Source organism: Loxodonta africana, chromosome 11 (assembly GCF_030014295.1).
Source record: "Loxodonta africana isolate mLoxAfr1 chromosome 11, mLoxAfr1.hap2, whole genome shotgun sequence".
Classification (NCBI taxonomy): domain Eukaryota; kingdom Metazoa; phylum Chordata; class Mammalia; order Proboscidea; family Elephantidae; genus Loxodonta; species Loxodonta africana.
In genome coordinates, this window is record NC_087352.1 from 25,522,154 (window position 1) to 25,541,010 (window position 18,857).

Below are 18,857 nucleotides of genomic sequence, written 5' to 3' on the forward strand. Positions count from 1 at the left end.
TTCCTCAGCATGATAAGGGACATTTATACGAAGCCAACAACCAACATCATCCTCTATGGAGAGAGCCTGAAAGCATTCCCCTTGAGATCGGGAACCAGTCAAGGATGCCCTTTATCACTGCTCTTATTCAACATTGTGCTGGAGGTCCTAGCCAGAGCAATTAGGCTAGATAAAGAAATAAAGGGCATCCAGATTGGCAAGGAAGAAGTAAAAGTATCTCTATTTGCAGATGACATGATCTTATACACAGAAAACCCTAAGGAATCCTCAGGAAAACTACTGAAACTGATAGAAGAGTTCAGCAGAGTATCGGGATACAAGATACAAAAATCAGTTGGATTCCTCTACACCAACAAAAAGAACACCGAAAAGGAAATCACCAAATCAATACCATTTACAGTAGCCCCCAAGAAGGTAAAATACTTAGGAATACATCTTACCAGAAATGTAAAAGACTTATACAAAGAAAACTACAAAACACTTCTGCGGGAAACCAAAAGAGACCTACATAAGTGGAAAACCATAACTTGCTCATGGATAGGAATACTTAACATTATAAAAATGTCTATTCCACCCAAAGCAATCTATAGATTTAATGCAATTCTGATCCAAATTCCAAGGACATTTTTTAATGAGATGGAGAAACAAATCACCAACTTCATATGGAAGGGAAAGAGGCCCCAGATAAATAAGGCATTACTGAAAAAGAAGAACAAAGTGGGAGGCCTTACTTTACCTGATTTTAGAACCTATTATACTGCCACAGTAGTCAAAACAGCCTGGTACTGGTGCAACAACAGATACATGGACCAATGGAAGAGAATTGAGAATCCAAACATAAATCCAACCACATATGAGCAGTTGGTATTTGACAAAGACACCAAAACAGTTAAATGCGGGAAAAGACAGTCTTTTTAACAAATGGTGCTGGCATAACTAGATATCCATCTGCAAAAAAATGAAACAAGACCCATATCTCACTCCATGCACAAAAACAAGCTCAAAATGGATCAAAGACCTAAATATAAAATCTAAAATGATAAAGATCAAGGAAGAAAAAATAGGGACAACGTTAAGAGCCCTAATACATGACGTAAACAATATACAAAACATTACTAACAATGCAGAAGAAAAACTGGATAACTGGGAGCTCTTAAAAACCCAGCACCTATGCTCACCCAAAGACTTCACCAAAAGAGTAAAAAGATTACCTACAGACTGGGAAAAAGTTTTTAGCTATGACATTTCTGATCAGCACCTGATCTCTAAAATCTACATGATACTGCAAAAACTCGAGTATAAAAAGACAAATTACCCAAATAAAAATGGGCAAAAGATATGAACAGGCACTTCACTAAAGAAGACATTCAGGTAGCTAACAGATGCATGAGGAAATACAATCATTGGCCATTAGGGAAATGCAAATCAAAACTACAATGAGATTTCATCTCACTCCAACAAGGCTGGCATTAATCCAAAAAACACAAAAGAACAAATGCTGGAGAGGCCGCAGAGGGATTGGTACACTTATACATTGCTGATGGGAATGTAAAATGGTACAACCACTTTGAAAATCGATTTGGCACTTCCTTAAAAAGCTAGAAATAGAACTACCGTAGGATCCAGCAATCCCACTCCTTGGAATATATCCTAGAGAAATAAGAGCCTTTACATGAACAGATATATGCACACCCATGTTCATCGCAGCACTGTTTACAATAGCAAAAAATGGAAGCAAGCCAGGTGCCCATCAATGGATGAATGGATAAATAAATTATGATATATTCACACAATGGAATACTACATATCGATAAAGAACAGTGATGAATCTGTGAAACATTTCATAACATGGAGGAATCTGGAAGGCATTATGCTGAACGAAATTAGTCAGTTGCAAAAGGACAAATATTGTATAAGACCACTATTATAAGGACTCAAGAAATAGTTTAAACAGAGAAGAAAATATTCTTTGATGGTTACGAGGCGGGGGTGGGAGAGGGGTATTTACTAATTAGATAGTAGATAAGAACAACTTCAGGTGACGGGAAAGACAACAGACAATACAGGCGAGGTCAGCACAACTGGACTAAACCAAAAGTAAAGAAGTTTCCTGAATAAACTGAATGCCTCGAAGACCAGCGTAGCAGGGGCAGGGGTTTGGGGACCATGGTTTCAGGGGATATCTACGTCAACTGGCGTAATAAAATCTTTTAAGAAAACATTCTGCATCCCACTTTGGAGAGTGGCGTCTGCAGTCTTAAACACTAGCAAGCAGCCATCTAATATGCATCAATTGGTTTCAACCCACCTGGAGCAAAGGAGAATGAAGAACACAAAGGCAGAAGGTAATTAGGAGCCCAGCAGACAGAAAGGGCCACATAAACCAGAGACTGCATCAGCCTGAGACCAGAAGAACTAGACTGTGTCTGGCTACAACCGATGACGGCCCTGACAGGGAACACAACAAAGAACCCCTGAGAGAGCAGGAGATCAGTGGGATGCAGACCCCAAATTCTCGTAAAAAGACCAGACTTAATTTTTTTAATGGTCTGACTGAGACTAGAAGGACCCTGGTGGTCATGGCCCCCAGACCTTCTGTTGGCCCAGGACAGGAACCATTCCCAAAGCCAACTCTTCAGACAGGGATTGGACTGGACAATGGGTTGGACAGGGGTGCTGGGGAGGAGTGAGCTTCTTGGATCAGGTGGACACTTGAGACTATTTTGGCATCTCCTACCTGGAGGAGAGATGAGGCCGTAGAGGGTGTTAGAAGTTGGCGATATGGACACGAAAAGAGAGAGTGGAGGGAGGAAACGGGCTGTCTCATTAGGGGGAGAGCAATTGGGAGTTAATGTAGCAAGGTGTATATAAGTTTTTGTGTGAGAGACTGACTTGATTTGTAAACTTTCACTTAAAGCACAATAAAAATTAAAAAATATATGTTTCTAATAATAAGCACTAACCATACTTTTAGGGAGCTTCAGATGTAACAGGTAATAATCCTGAGACATATTACCATATATAGTCAGGATATGTTAAGAATATATCAAGATTATCAAGTCTCTAAATACCTGAATAGTAATAAAAATAACTGCATAGGTAAATGATGTGAATTCTTCAATTAATCCATTGGCTTTGATGCTGCTAGATTCAAAAAATAAAGTTTCAACCAAGTTAGCAATCAAAAAAAATAAAATTATGATATAATATTATGCATTTGCTGCCTAGTATCAGGCAAAAACAGAAGAGGAAATACTAACATATAAATTTTATCCCAAAGAGAATCAGGCACTTCTCTTGATTTTAACAGCTTGTTCCATGTAATTTATAACATGTTAAACAAAACTTTTTAGCACTCTTTGTTCATTAAAAAAAAAAGCTGATGGTTTTCAAACTTGTCAGAAGTTTATCATAAGGTACCAAGAAACAATACTTTAGTTATTTAACCAAAGACCTGAAAACACAAACCTTAGCTTTTTCTTCTTCCCTAGAGCCGTGTGGCCTGGTTTCCAACTCAGGAATCTTATTCTAATGGAACAGCCATTAAACTTTAGTCAGACAGGCGTTTTTGAAAGGCAAAACAGAACTAATTTCTTTCCATTTTACTGTTCTAGAACTGTTACTTTTACTTTAAGACCAAATTATCTTTTTTCTTTAACCCATCTAGAGAAAAAGATGACCAATTGCTCAGTAAACAGCCCAGTCAATAAATTCTCAGGAGTCTCTATAAGTATGTTCTAATTTAGCCTGAATTTCTTTTCACCAGTTAATTTCTATGTATCACACAGAAATTATGCATAAGACACAGACAGACATGACTGAAATAATCTTGCAGTCTCAACCTCCCAGACAGCCCCAGTCACACATAAGATTCACACATAAGACAAACAGACAAACAGAGCACTCGGGCCAGACAAACCAGAAAGGGAAACGGGGAATGAGGATGATCTTAGTGAGCTCTAACACATTATTACAAACATCTGAATCTCCACTTCGATTTTCCAGATACCTCTTATCCCCAATACCAGACAAAGGGACTTCCATCTCTCAATCTAAACAGATAGAGACGTCTACGTCCATTCCCCAGAACCAGGGTACACCATCTAGAGACAGACAATATCCAGACACACAAACGATGGCCACTACACATTCATACGCCTGCCCAAACTCTAGAGTCACCAAGAGTCCCTCCTTGCTATCACAAATGCAATAATGGCACTGAACTGGGTGACAATTAAGAATCCAAACCCTGCAAAGGTAATCACAAACTTGAGGCCCCCATAAGCGGGGGCACAGGGAGGAAAAATAATGGGGCATTAGAAACCCACTAACTGGGCAAAACCCCAGCTTGAGAGGAGAGGAAAGAGGAGCAAAGGAACGGGCTGTAGTTCCCATCAAGAGTGTACTACCAGCTGACCAGAAATTCTGTACTCCCTCCCTGGCATCAAAAAGAAGGCACCGCTTGGTCCCAGGGGTCAGAAAACCCGTCACACTGGGGACACCTCACCCTTCACTAGTGACTCTGCCCACCACGGAATGAGACACCAGTCTGTGGAGGACTCCTGGGTGGCTTGACGCAGGCAAGTGACACTTAATCTGCCACTCAGATATCTGTTGAGTCCTCATTACTATGTTTCTCCTTTCCAAGGAAAGACAGACAGAATAGAAAGGAATGTTTGCTCGGGAGGAAAGTAAAACTAAGATCGGGCCATGAGGCATAAGGGGGGAAGTCCTTGCTGGGTGGAGAAACATAAGAAAAAAATCAGTCTGGGCAGCTGCTGGTTCGTCCACCAGGATTAGACAATTCTCCTCTCCACACTGCATCAGGTCCGAGAACAAGACTCAGAGGGTCCCCTCGTGGCTCCTGCCTGGCTTGCCAAATTGTTGATGGTGCTTCTAAGCCTTTAATTAAATAAGGTTCCTGACTCTCACTTGTCAAGAATGAACAGGTAAGGCACAGAGAATTTTCCACGTGAGCAAATTCTCATTAAAAGAGGCTTGCACCACATGAACTAGAGACTTACATCATCCTGAGACCAGAAGAACTAGATGGTGCCCGGCCACAACCGATGACTGCCCTGACAGGGAACACAACAGACAACTCCTGAGGGAGCAGGAGAACAGTGGGATGCAGACCCCAAATTCTCATAAAAAGACCAGACTTAATGGTCTGACTGAGACTAGAGGAATCCCGGCGGTCATGGTCCCCAAACCTTCTGTTGGCCCAGGACATGAACCATTCCCAAAGACTACTCATCAGACATGGAAGGGACTGGACAATGGCCTGGAGAGAGATGCTGACGAAGAGTGAGCTACTTGTATCAGGTGAACACTTGAGACTGTATTGGCATCTCCTGTCTGGAGGGGAGATGGGAGGGTAGAGAGGGTTAGAAACTGGCAAAATGGTCATGAAAGGAGAGACTGGAAGAAGGGAGCGGGCTGACTCGTTAGGGGGAGAGTAAATGGGAGTATGTAGTAAGGTGTATATAAGCTTATATGTGACAGACTGACTTGATTTGTAAACTTTCACTTAAAGCACAATAAAAATTATTTAAAAAAAATAATAAAAGAGGCTTGCAAGCAGAGACAAGGAGGGCCTAGGCAATGCTTACCTCCACCTCCCAGAAGAAAGGGTTTGCACGGGATTTAAAGGTTTTTGAGCAGGAAAAGATTTATGTTTTTTCATAGGTTTACGTGGGGTTTTCTGGCAAGTGGCCCGTCTGGGCAAGGATATGTTAACTATGGTGCACGTGCAGCAGTTTTTTAGATGGCTTTAAGAGGGCTCCTGTCCCGGAGGCTTCTGGGATTCATAGCAGGACTTATTATGGGGTGTAGCACTTGTGCAGTCCCTCCTGTAGTGCCAGTTCGATTCTTGTCTCAGGTACTTTCATCAGGCAAAAGTCATCCATTGATCACCTTGCGGATGTCTGCGCATGCACCAAGGACAAGATTGGGCAGGTCCTTCTAAGAAACACATTATGAGGGAGTACATTTTTTTTCTTTCCTTATCGCACATTCTAGGATGGGGGTTTTAGGTCATTAGCCAAACACGTAGTATTGTAAGTAAGTTGCAAGTTGTAGGTGTTGCAGGGCTCCTTTCCTAGGGGCTCAGTCCCTGTTTCCTCGCTTTCTTAACTGGGCCAAATTCAACTCACTCTGTCATTCTCAATGTAACTATCAGGCCTCAGGCAGTACTTCCTGGACCACCTAGTTCACATTAGAATTCCTCCACTGTGATTTCAGTGGGATCCTGAATTCCCTGTCAATGGATGAGAGATCCACAGATTCCTTTAGTAAATAAGAGCATGACCTACTCTAAAGCCATCATTTCTCCTTAATACTCCACTCATTGACTGGGTGGCTAAAGGAAAACAACCTTTCTCATCCTCCGTTTCCTTATAGAAAATGAAGTGTTGCATACACAGTGCTTTGCACCATACAACCTGATCAATCTACATAAGCATATGCTCACATACATGGTATAGAATTTTCACTTTGGTGTGATGAACTCCAAGGCGATTTTAAATAGACCTACTGGAAGCATCAATCCTGGACATTTCCACTGAGTAGTCCTCCATGAGTCCCTGTTTCTTCAAATTCTGTGCAGCTGAGTTGATGGCAAATGACTTCCTGTTCGAGACGAAGTTCTCTCATTTTTTGTGAGATCCCCTGAGTATGGTCTTACAAAGCCTTCTATACCCTTACCAACATGGCTCTGAAACATCTTATGTGATTGGAGGGGAAAAAAAGCCTTAATCGGACAATTCTCCCTCAATATAATTAAATATAAAATATTTAATTTTAATTTCTGTCTTTGCTACAATTGCCATGTGACTTCCATTGTCCACACCAGCAACCAGGCAACACACACGGACATTCAGTGCCAAACTGAATCCCAAAGACCAGATACTGGGCATACACAGTGAGCCTATTTTAGTCATGTCTTCAATAAATGAACACTTAATAACAATAAAAAAACAATAGTATGTGGTTATTTCTCCTTCAAAACCAACTTTTTTTTTAAAGCACTGTGTTCTTCAATGTTAAATACTGACACAAACACAAAATTAACCAGACATTAAGCCTTATAAAATGAGTGAAAAAACCATGTGTTCAAATTTCTGCAGTTAATTGTTAGCTTGAACCAAGGATTAAGTCCTTCTGATGTAGAAATAATTACAAAAAACTGTTGCTTTTGAAGCATGCCAGCGTCAGTTAGGCTTATGTGAACTAGGCTGACCCCCACAAATCAGCATCCAAGAACCTGGAAATGGTTGAAGTTAGAAAAGTTACGGAAGTAAAGGAATAGCAGAATATTTAACATTGTTGTTGTTAGGTGCCATCGAGTCACTTCGGACTCATAAAGACCCCATGCACAACAAAACAAAACACTGCCCAGTCCTGCACCATCCTCACAACTGTTGCTGTGCTTGAATTGAGCCCACCATTGCAGCCACTGCGTCAGCCCATCTGATTGAGGGTCTTCCTCTTTTACACTGACCATGTGCTTTACCAAGCATGATGTCCTTCTCAGGGGACTCATCCCTCCTGATAACATATTCAAAGTATGTGAGATGTAGTCTCACCATCCATGCTTCTAAAGAGCATTATGGTTGTCCTTCTTCAAAGACAGATTTGTTCATTCTTTTTGCATTCAACAATCTTCGCCAACACCACAATTTGAAGTCGTCAATTTTTCTTCAGTCTTCTTTATTCATTTTCCAGCTTTCGCGTGCATATGAGGTGATTGAAAGCACCATGGCTTCCATCAGGTGCCCCTTAGTCCTCATAAGCGGATGTTAAAAATTATACCGGCTTCATCAACAGTAAGCATTAAGGAAACTTCTCGGGACATTTATGAATATGGCTCACACATTTTTCCAGATTAAATATTATATTAATCTAATTTATTTCAGTGATTGGAATCCCATTTTTTCACGTGCTATAGACAAAGCACTGAAGGTGGTGGATTCAAAATATAGCCAATTAGAAGCTGGTGTCCTAGGAAAAAGTTCCCAGAGAAAATGAAGATAACTGCAGGACAGGGAATGAGAGCACAAGTTTACATTCATGATTTCAAAATTGTTTTGTTTGACAGCACATTTATCATTCATTAATCCTCTGCTTGTTTACTGATCTTGTAACCTCAGAAAGTACCGAGTCAGCTAATGATTACTCAAGCTAACTCTCGTTTTTAATTAGAAAGCCATTTCTTTAAAGCTCCCCATTTTTATAACTGGGAACCAGGAAGGAAACCTCAGCAAACTTCAGACTGTTCTTTACAATCTCTCTATAACATCCACCCAGATTGGATTTCTTGAAGAAGTATCTCCAGCAGCACCAGAAAGGAGAGCCAACTGTTTCTGAGACTGTTACCACTGGAAAAATAAGGCCAAGCTTGGCAGGCAGTTCTTGGGATGGCTACTGATTATTTAAGGTTTGAAGGAATTTCTTTCATGAAGAATGTACACAGTACTGAAATCTTAAAATCAGTGTGCGATGAATTTGTGGTGAGGGACGGAGATGTCGTCATACTTTCTTATCCAAAATCAGGTAAGGAAGCAGGATATGAAATTGAAAAAGACTGTGGAATGATGTTACTAATTCTGTGCCTTTTCTATGCCTCAAACTTGAATATATATATGTACATATACATATATATATACACACACACACATATATTATTTTGCCCCAAAGCATGACCTAATGGAGTCATAGAGATGGATTAATACAGGAAATTATAATTCAAGGAGAAGTGACAAATGCAGTATTGTACAGTTTTGTGGGCCTTGTAGGAGAGAATGCTATTGCATGATTTGGTGTTCACGTAGGATTCTTTAGAGGAGACAGATTATTGAAAAATCTGAATGAAAAAAAGCATGTACCACGAAATGTCTACAATGAATGTGAGAGCGTAAGGTGAAGAGAGATCAGGCACGGTGGTTTACATGTGTAAAGGTTTAGAATTGAAAGATACTGAGGTATATTCCAAGATCTGAGAAGACATGGATAATTGCTTTGTGGAATGTGGGGGTAGAGAGGGGCAGGAAATGAGACTGGAGACGTTTTAATAGTAAATCATGTGGACTTGTAAACCATGCTAAGCAATTAGGGAAACACAGTGCAAATACATAGGAAGGTTTTAAATGGAGAAGTGATGATAAATGCATTTAAACATCACAAGGGCCTCTATATGTTGAAGGAATAATTGCCTAGAATAAGAGTAGAAAAGATAATGTTAGATCTTCAGACCTCATCCAGCAATAACTGTGATTAGGTCTAAAAATTACACAGGAAACGTTAGAATTCTGCCATACTGAGCAATATGTAGGCAGTATCAAAGGGATGGGGTCTTTGACTGAATAGTGCAGGGTTTCTCAGCTTTGTTATTACTACTGACATTTTGGGCTTGATGATCCTTTATTTTAGGAGTCTGTTCTATACACTGCAGGATGTTTAACCACATCCCAGACTTTATTCAGTAGATGCCTGTAGCACACACTTACCCCATTGATGACCAAAAGGAAAAAAAAAAAAATTCTCCAGAAATAGAAAAATGTCCCTTTGATGGCACAGTTACCTAAGGTTGAGCACTACTTGATCAGATGTTATGGAAGAGAGAAGCCTCCATATATTTCTGAGATTTCAGACCACGAAAACTAGGTGAATGTTGGGTGCCATACATTGAGACAGAAAGAGCTGGAAGAAAAGCATATCTATTGGAACTGGCGTTACAGAGATTAAGAGACTTTATAGTTTTGATATACTGGCTGGGTGTGTAATATAAAAGGTGGAGAAATGTGAGTGGATTTAAGCTAGAAACAAAGAAGTAAATACTACAAAAGTACATTTGTATACTGGTCCATCATATTTTTGGTGTGCTTTCTTAAGAACCCTTTGGACCAGGCCTCCATTTTATTGCTGGCCTCGTTAGGACTAGTGTAAATAAACCAATGCAATCGTGTATGTGTAGGCAGCTGCATTTAATTGGACACATGAGTAACATATTTTAAAAAATATTCTTTGTTTCTTTTCTTCTCTTTTATAATGAAATATCTAGAGAAAGGATGTTGATGTCATTAGCTCTAAGGGTCAATGATTCAGTCTCCAGAATGGCATATCCAATTGTATGGGTGTTTTTGTTATCTAATGCTGCTATTACAGAAATACAAGTGCATGGCTTTAACAAAGAGAAATTTATTCTGTCACAGTTTAGGAGGCTAGTAGTCCAAATTCAGCTCCAAAGAAGATGTTCTCTCTTTGTCAGCTCTGGGGGAAGGTCCTTGTCATAATCATCCACTGGTGTAGGAGCTTCTCAGCAGAGGGACCCTGGATCCAAAGGATAAAGAATTTGTGGGGAGTAAGTCTTCCTAGATAATTCAAAGGCAGGTAGCAGATAGATTCCTATGGAATTGATTTTTCTTCTGTACGAGTATATTTCCAAGAACAAGATAAGTTTTCTCTCCTGGGTCCTGTCAGTATGTTTTCTCTCTTACTTTCAGGAATCTTGTCACATGGTCAGCCCTACTTCCAATTGAGTAGGAAAAAAAATATTTGGCAGCTTTATATAAAAAATAATGTCTGCTCCCCTGAGAGTGAATCCATTTTTTTTTTCCCAGCCCTATCTAAAGGTACTATGTCAATGGGGTGAACACTGGCATGGAAGATGGTAGAGCTCATTCTTCTGGTGGAGTTGTGAATGTCTATGGAAGCTTTCCACTTGTTTATTCTCCTTTTCATTGCAAGCTAGTACTCTAGAGAGTCTTTACATACATGCCAAACAGGATTAGGGAGTTGAATATTAAAGAGGAGGATGCATAGAGATTGAACATTAGGAACAAGAATACTAGGTGTGTGCTCTCATAGAAAACAAAAAGTATTTCATGAATGAAGAAGTAATTAAATGCTCTGGAATGGTTGAAAGTCAGAAAGAAGTATGTCAAAGTCTTTCCTTTTCCATCAAGGAACCAATTGGTTAGTGGAGATCATTAGCCTCATCCACTCCAAGGGAGATCCCTGCTGGGTCCAATCCGTTTTGACCTGGGATCGTTCACCATGGATAGAAACAATAGATGGGTATGAACGTGTCAACAATCAGAAAGATCCACGAATATACTCCTCACACCTCCCAATTCAATTATTTCCCAAGTCATTCTTCAATACGAAGGCCAAGGTGAGCTAATAATTGCAACGACAGAATTGACAACTTCTATGTCTTGAATGCCTTCCTTTGCATACAGAGCTAAAATGTGATTCATGAAAGTGAACATAAGAGAAAACCTCGTTCCATTCCAGAATGTTATACACTAGGTTATCTCCTTGATGTTGCTCCATAGATACCCATTCCTCATTGTTTTTGTTGTTAGTTGCCGTCACGTTGGCTCTAACTCATGGCTACCTCCTATATAACAGAAAAAACCTTGCCCTGTCTTGCACCATTTTCATGATTGTTAGTATGTTTGAGTCCATTGTTGCAGCTATTGTGTAGGACTTTCCATGCGAGGGGGCACACCTTCCAGCACTATATTGGACAATATTCTATTGTGATCTGTGAAGTTTTCATTGGATAATTTTCTGAAGTAGATCTTCAGGCCTTTCTTCCCTTTCTTCATTAGTTAATTATATCTCTGCACCCCTGAAAGAGTACTTTATATTGATTTCCTCGTAGTGGAAACAATTGAATTATAAATTAGCACCTACATTTCAGAGGATTTGTGGGTGTGGTGCTCATATATGAAACCCAGTTGTGCTTCTTCAATGATAATATCATCTAAGTGCAGTGTCTTTCCCAGTCAACCTCTTCATAGGACTCTGATGTGTAATTTCAGGTACTACAAAGGAAGGTTCTTATGTTTAGAGTCCTTGAGGACATAATTGTAAATTTCTCTTAAGTTATTGATTCTTATTGTGGTAAATATATATATCACAAAACTTTTACCATATGAGCATTTTTTACATGTACAACTCATTGACATTGAGTTCTCCCTGTTGGGCAAACACCCCCACATAATGAGTACTTGAGATAAAGTTTGTTAAGTGAATGAATTGGAGAAGACCAAACTGCAGTTAAGCATTTGCTGGGAATTGGCTTTTTTACCATTTGTCAAGATTTAAGAATAGGGGATTGGGTGCATTTATTTTCATTATTATTATCATTTGTTTTTATTTCAGGCTATTTACTTAATCAGAAATCCCAGAGATGTTATTACTTCTGGTTATTATTTCAACAAAGCATTGAGATGTGTCCAGAATCCAGAGTTATTTGAAGAATATTTTGAATGCTTTCTTCCGGGAAATGGTGAGTCTCACTCAAGATAGGGGATCTGGATGGAATGGTGGAGGTCTTGTACCTCATGTCGCAACCAGAACATCTCCATGTTTGATTGTCAGTGTTTAAACAGCCACAACGCTTTAGAAACCTAGGGTTTGTTAAATCCATACCACCTCACATGTAACAACAGGATCTCAATCTCCACACTCAGTTGTCTTGAAAATTCTCTCGGTAAAATTTCGAGACACTACAACACTAATGTTACTTAAGACACTAACATTGTGGAAAATTCAGTATATGGCATCATAATCTGTCTGTATTCTTTCTTACACTTGCACGTAAATCTAAATTTATTTCAAAGTAAAACGTGTAGTTTTATATAAATAAATGACTAACATATGGTGAGAGAAATCAGGAAAAAAATTGTCTCAGGCTTTTTATAACTGTCAGTACTTAAATGGTAGCAGCACATTTCAGTTTTGCCAACTCCTGCAACTTAAACTAAATATCTGTCCTTTCTGAGCCTCAATCTTCTAAACATTTTCAGCTGGTAATTTTTAGTTTTTGTTATATAAGATATAAAATATTATCAAAAGAAAAAGTAATGGCATAATGACCTGTCTCCTAACATACCCATCAACTACATCAAAATTTCAATTAATTTACAGTCTTATTTCTTCTACCACCTCCAACTTATCCCATCCCGTCAACTGTATTATTCCTAAGGAAAATTCAAACATGAACATTGAAATAATCAGGATAAAGTATGAAAAAGTACTCCGCCACGTTCAAATTAAGGGGGATGTAGATTTAGTTACACTGAGGTAATTTCATTGAGGCGCCACGTTTCACAAATCCTTTAGCAAGCGATCAAAATGTATAAAACACACAATATTGTGTAGACAGGCATACTCGTACATTGTTGGTGTGGACAAAAAATAGTAGGAGTCCATTTAGGGTAATTTTGAAAACTGTAAAATTAGATTAGCACTTAAAAGTTGATACATGAATTTGGAAAAACCAAACCCAACTTAACAAGGAATACTAAAGGGAGCTCTTCAGTTAGAGAACCAAGGACATCAGACAACAACTGCAGTCTGGGAACAAGACACCATCAGCCAGATACCAACCTACGTAAAGAACTCTCAATAAAAAAAGCAAAGCTAAAAGACTTAAAACAGGGAAACCGACGTCGATCTGTAAATGACAACAATGACAAAACAATAAAAGGGGGAATAAACAGGGTAGGTATAGAATTTTCAAATGGAGAGGACTTCAAGGCGATCTCAAATAATAAAAGAATGTTTCAAACTTAGTAAGATAAGGCGAAATTTCAAGGTAACCACAAAGAAAGCTAACAAACCTACCCATCATAATAAAAAAGAAGAAAAACATAGTCTCAGTAAACACAAAATCTATAACAACAAAAGAAAATAAAATCCATAAACAAAAGGAACCCAGCACAGCACAGTAAGAGGCACAAAGAAAATGTCAGCATGACACACACAAAAAAAGCATAACAATGTGATAGCAATAAACTCATACCTATTGATAATCACACTAGATTCAAATGGCTTAAATGCACCCATAAAGGAAAAGAGAGTGGCAGAATGGAATAAAAAAAAAAAGAAAAAAAGATTCATCAATATGCTGACTACAAGAGACACAATTTAGACACAAAGACTAAGTATATTAAAAATCAAGGGATGGAAAAAGATATATATCAAGCAAACAGTAACCAAAAAAAGAGCAGAAGTGGCAATACTAATCTCAGACAAGTTGATACACATTTCTGACTTTTGTACTGGAAAAAAATACAGGAGCAAAAATGCATAAAAAATGAACATGCAAACTGTTCAATGAAGACTTATTTGTAATTCTAATAACAAAAACCAGAAAAAGAACTAAATGTCCACCAGCTATATGTTGGAATACTATCTACATTAAAAAAGGAAACAATGCTGCTGTACTACTAAAGAGCAGTCTCTGAAATCCATTGCTAAGGGAAAAAATAAATATGTGGAAAAAAGTGTGCAGACTATAATACCACTGAACTAAGATGGAGGAGACAAACACAGGATATTGTACAAGGAGAGAAAAGTTGAAACATAGCAACACCTGGGGAAGGTTGGTTAAGAATGGACGCTAATATTATCTGCAGGGTCAAGATCATGGATAGCATTACACATTAGATTAGAGATCCTGGGATTTAACCTAGATTTCAAATAAAAAGATTATTTTTAAAGAGTACCTTAGGTTTGGCAACAGGGTTTCCATAAACAGGGTTTTCCATGAAAACCGTATGAAATGCCACATGGATGAGCCTTGAAAAGAGTCATATTGAGCAAAATAAGTCTCTGGCAAAAGGACAAATTCTATAGCAACTCATCTATATGAAATAAGCAAATATATAGAAACCAAAGATTGGTGGCAGTTACCAAGGGCAGAAAGGAGGCAAAATGAAAGTTTTTGCTCAGGAGGCATTGAGATTATATTTATGATGATGAAATAATTTGGCAAAGAATAGTGAGAACAATTGAGAACCTGAAGAAAGTAATCAGTGTCACTGAATTACACATGTAGAAATTGTTGTATTGGCAAATGTTTGCATGTGTATATTTTCAAAGCAATAAGAAAAGAAGAAAAAGAAAGCCCTATCAAAACACACTTCTACACTGTCACACATGGATTTTCCCTGACACACAGTGAACTCAGTGGAAGCTGTTTATTTTTTGTTTGTTGTTTTTTAAATTCTTCATGGAAATAAGAAAAAAAGGGGAGAATTTCCACAACTCACTTGTTTATTCCCCAAATATTTAGACATACACAAAATGAGCCAGATTACACAAGCGAGTGCACAAGAGTGAACCACACAATCACCTTTTCTTCCCCCATTCACTTGCAGTGCCATATGGATCTTGGTTTGACCATACTCTCGGCTGGATGTCAATGAGAGGAAAAGAGAATTTCCTGATAATTTCATATGAGGAACTGCATCAGGTATCCATTCTTCCAAAAAATTTTACTCTCTCTCATCCCATATCACAGTAATATAAATTCTGACACCGTATGTCCCTGGGCCTTGGCATTCTCTGCTTCTCTAGGGTTTGATAATTTGTTGCAAGGTCCATTGGCTTCTTGCCAGTAAGTGGCCCAGCTCATAGCCAGCGCATCAGCTCACTAAGCTATCTCAGCTGCTTCTCCCCTAGCAACTTCCCTTGGTCAGCCTCTGCCCTTAAGGTTATTCTACCAGCAGCTCTCCACTGTAGTCCTCTCCACTGCTAACTGGCCCAGTTCACAGCCAACCTAGTGACTTGCTCAGTTGTCTTAGCTGCTCCCTGCTCTCAGGTTTCTACCTTGTCAAGCCTCCCTGCTGCTGGTTCTCTGCCATTGACCTCACCTCTGCTAATTGACCCAGCTCAAGCCAGAGTACCATTACGGGGCCACTCAATCGCATGTGGCTCTGTTTCTCTGCCAGTCCACTCTTAGCCAGCATCTCTCTCTCAACCAGGAGTCTTCTCAATCCTGTGTTTCAGCCATTTATATATCAAAATCCTCATTCATTACAAGGTGGGGCCTCCCTCACCACCCCAGGGTTCAACTACTTTTCCCTTACGCCTGAGATGTTTATTTACTCAGGTCTTGTTAATTACCACACAAAAGGATCAAACCATCAAGTTTTTCCTAGCTTACTCAGGAAATGTCAATCAACTTGGGAAATCCCCTGGGCAAAAGTAATAAACCCTCTGTGGTAGAAAAAACCTATTAACCCCCTTTGCCCAAGTTGCTTCTCTAAAAATTAGGGCAAAGGGGGCTCCTAGGGCACCACAGGGCTAAGGGGGAACATCTCCTAAGCTGTTTTTTTTTTTCAAAGAACCATGACAAAAGACCACACAAAGGAACTCATTGCACCACACACAGGATTTAAACAGTCTACTTGGCCTTAAAGATCTTTCTCTTGTAAATGCCCTCCTCTCTCTAATTCTCAGATGGCACATGTGCTGATGCTTCTGATAATATGTAAGCATGTTGTGTAAAACTTGGTGTACTGTTCAAATGAAAGGTATGAAAAATTGTTATTACATGATACAGCCATGACTGAAAGACAAGTATCATATCGAGAATTGAGTTCCATCTACCCGAGGTGCATTTCTTATCTCTAACAACCTTGTGTGTCCATCTGGAAATTGTCCTTGAAAATTCAAGACCATTCTCTCTTATTTCTACATTTCCATGAACTTAAGCACAGAGGAGTTCAACACTGATCTTGGCATCATTACTATACGGTCATCTTGTTTCTTCCTCTCCATTACTTCCAACTTACCTTTATTTCCTTTTCTGTACAATGTACTTTTATTCAGTGTTCATCACATTTCAGAGGAGCGTAAACAATTCATCTTCTTTCTGCTTTATTTCATTTTTTTCTCCACTTCATCATTCCCCTGCTCTTCCTATGCTTGTCGTGCTTTTTTCCCTGTTGTATTTTTCTTCATGTCCTCTCCTTTGTGTTTCTTATTCTAGGACATAAGGGCCAGTGTAGAGAGGATCAGCCAGTTCTTGGGCAAGAAGCTGAGCTCAGATGAACTCAACTCGGTCCTGAAGAACGTATCCTTCGAGGTCATGAAAGATAATAAAATGAGCAATTTCTCCCTAGTACCAGATGATATAATGGATCACAGCAAAGGGAAATTATTGAGAAAAGGTAAGAGAGAGTTTTCTGATTTCAGAACATGAAGGAAAGGGCCAGACAACTAACCTACTTCTACAGATACTCTGAAGACAAGGCAGGAGGGAAGTATTTGAATCTTCAGATACAGACACATGGGTGGTTACACTGCTAGGAAATTGTGGAAGTTATCTTCAGATTGATTCCATTGTATCAATACAACTGAGTCAAGGTTATCAGCTTAGAAACAAAATGGGGAGAAGTTATTGAAGTTAAAGCAAGATAAATAGGTATGCTCATTATGGCATTATGATTGGTGTCAGTGGTTATAATTTTAAAGAAAGACCAGTAAGCAGGTTTGTCTGTATTATGTCATGTTTCAAGTTGGGTTTATCTTGAATTAGCATAATATGAAATAAATGCTACACAGTGAAGAGGGACAAGAGAGCTGATAAAGTGCAAGATGGTAATGACAATAATCAATTTTAACATTTACCCTGGTTAATGAAGTAAAGTAATTCATGAAGAGAAAGAAGCATGGAAAAAACGAGGTGGAACCAATAGATTGGGGGTCTCAGTGGAGTTGAAGTATTGGAGAAACTGAGGTGCTCATGTGAATCATCAGGAAGGGGAGAAGCTGATATTCTGAGAACGGGATATGTGAAAGTCAGATCATGGAGGAAGAATGAGTGATGAGAAGATACAGCATGTAACTTTGGGCTACGTGGGGTATAAGATCATTGGAACAGAAACGATCAAGGAACCAGAGTATTAGAAGAATCATAACCCAGAAATTGAAATCGCCAAGAATTTTGTTATACTTGTTATCAAGACTGTTCCAGTGAACTATGAGCTAAAATTTTCCTCGAATGAGGAGTTTTGACCTGAGCCATGATAGAAAGCTACAACAATGAGATAGCCTGGTAGTTGGGCGCTATGAGATTCAAAGGTGGAGAGTAAAAAGGAAAGAGAAAGGGTGGTCTGGAGGCAACAGTGAGGAGAAAGATTACCATTTGTACCTGTATGAGCAAACCAGGGTAAGTGTGAATTGGAGAAAAAACAGCCCCTATCCTGAAAAGATTTTGGAGTATTAAAAGAGGTATACATGTAAAATCCTTAAAAAGGAAAAAAGAGAGAGAGAAATAAACAGTCTGACATAAAGAATTACTAAATGTCATTTAGTTATTATTATTGTTGGTGTTGCCTGCCGTATCTATTCAGTCCTCACAGTATTGTGAGGCAGGTACCAGACATTAGTAGGCTATGGTATTGGAGAAGTTCAAATGAGGTCTTGACATGCTAGTTACAAATCTGATCTGGTTTTACTTTTGGTATTTGACAGGAATCACTGGGGATTGGAAAAATCATTTCACAGTGGCTCAGAGTGAAGCCTTTAATAAAACGTACCAAGAGAAGATGGGCGAACTTCCTCAAGGGTTTTTCCCATGGGAATAATGGCCTAATATTTTCAAATCTGGCACGGATACTGACTTCGTTTATATGTTTCTGGGATTGCATTTATGAAACATAATTCGTTTCATTGTGTCCTGGTGACTTTAATCCTACAATGAAATTACACATTCAATAATTGAAAACAACCTAGTTCCTTATCAACCTCATGAACAAGCCTCAAAATGCTATATAATATTTTAATCATGCATAATAAAATAATATTTAAAGCCCATGTAATTTTTTACCAGATTAAAAAAAAAAAGTGAAGACTTTGCTATTTTGAGAACATCTCTATTAAAAAGTACGAACTGAGGAACTAGCTCCACGGACAACACTTGCTCTGTAACCATCACCAATTTCATTTCCTTCAGGGTTTCCACACAGTTAAGGGCTACTTATTATTTAATGTGCACATTTCTTTAGTAAAAGCTCTTACTGCCGACACAGATCACCAAAACTGTCCCGCAC